The sequence below is a fragment of the Bison bison genome, unplaced genomic scaffold (genome assembly GCF_000754665.1).
Source record: "Bison bison bison isolate TAMUID 2011002044 unplaced genomic scaffold, Bison_UMD1.0 scf7180017864249, whole genome shotgun sequence".
In the NCBI taxonomy this organism is placed as follows: Eukaryota; Metazoa; Chordata; class Mammalia; order Artiodactyla; family Bovidae; genus Bison; species Bison bison.
Genome location: NW_011494821.1, coordinates 2,090,770 through 2,092,466, shown reverse-complemented (window position 1 = coordinate 2,092,466; position 1,697 = coordinate 2,090,770).

The following is a 1,697-nucleotide window of genomic DNA, read 5'->3' as shown; positions in this document are numbered from 1 at the left end:
CCCTCCAGCGCCGCCTCGTAGCGGCCCAGCGCCTCGCGCACTGTGCGCGCCTCCTCGGCGTCGGGGGCCGACTCCATGGCCGGGCCGGGCGCTTGTTTGTCGGGGAGATCGGGCCTGACCCGGAGAGAATAGTCGAGCTCCGCAGCTCCGGACCGCAACTGGCCACCCCTGGCTGGGTTCATCCGGAGGGGCGGTGGGAGGGGCGGGCGGAAGGCGGGGCGGGCCCAGTGAGCCCCGGGACTGGGCGCCACGCTAGGGCGGGCCCTCAGGGGCGTGGTCAGCGGCTCCGGAGACCGCCCCCGCCCCGGTGTCCCGCTGGATGCCTCGAGGTGAGGGAGGTCCTCGGTGGCAAGTCCTACTGGGAGTGGAGACATCCCCACCCGACCCCACTCCCCGAGCCACACACACACACACACACACACACACACACGCCCACACTCTGCTCAGAGAGACCTGAAAGCCTCAGCAATAATTTCCAGACCCCTGACCCTCACCCTGGGCCTGTCACTGTCCCTCCATGCCAAGCACACGGCCCTTACAAGCACATACTCACCTATGGATTCTTTGTCTGGAATTTCTTGCACCTGTTATAAGACCTAAGGAAGAAGGAGACAGGTGGTGAGGTCCCTCCCTGACTCTACAATTGTGCCTTCTCCCCTCGAAACCCACTCTGGATAGTAAGATCTTTTTATCCTTACTGCCAATGGTCACAGGGCCTGGGGGTTCACAGAGAGGCCCCTGCTAGGGGATCCATGAGTGGCTGAGGTCAGATAGAAAGGACAGGGTGTGCTTAGGGCTGAATCTCCAAATCCTAGGATCAGCGACCCTAGGACTAAGAACCCCCCTCCCTCCATCAGAGCCTCAGTCCCCGGCTTCTATCCACATCCCAGGGCTCCCAACTCGACACCCTCTCAACACTCCTTTCATGCCTGAACTCAGATATTCCTTCCTTCTTTCCTCCAGAAAGCAAGGAGTAAAAACAGCTGTTGCTTCAGAATGATGCTGAAAGATGCTGTATGTTCTCATGTATATGGTAAAATTAGGTTGAAATAAAAATGGGAACATCCCATTCTTCTTTGTGCAGAAAAAGATCTTTCCTGATTAGCCTTCTCCTTCCTTGGCCTAACCCCAGTGCCTAAGAATGAGAGGTCTGTAAGGCTTGTTCCCATCACACTTCCCAAGATGTTTGCAGCCACAGACCTCCTGGACTGGCCTGCTCTGCCCCAAAGGAGCTGGATCAGCCCAACAGATACTAAATGCTGACTCCCCCTGCCCCCCACCATGGGGACAGGAAGAAACGCTGGGTTACCTAATCCAAGGAGCCTTCCAGCAATTATTTCATGAGAAAGTCAAGTGCCAAAAGGCATGCATGGTGTGTATATGTGTGTGTTCCAAGTAGCTGTGTGGGACAGGGTAAGCCAAATTACTCCCTGCATTCTTCTCCGGGTAGAATCTTTGATAGACACTAGGAGAGAGGCAACCGCTACAGCTTGTCTCTAGTAGCACTCAGAGCCCCTCTGGATCTGAGCACAGAGCCTGGAGTGCAGGGACCCCAGTCTCAGCCAGAAAAGCCCAGCCTCTTCCTTTGCAGGACCCGAGGAAGGACCACGCAGGAAAGCCTGGGAGGGGCTGGACAGCTGGGTCCCCAGTCCTATAGCTGATGTGCAGCAGAGTCTGTGCCTGGATAGACAGCATAA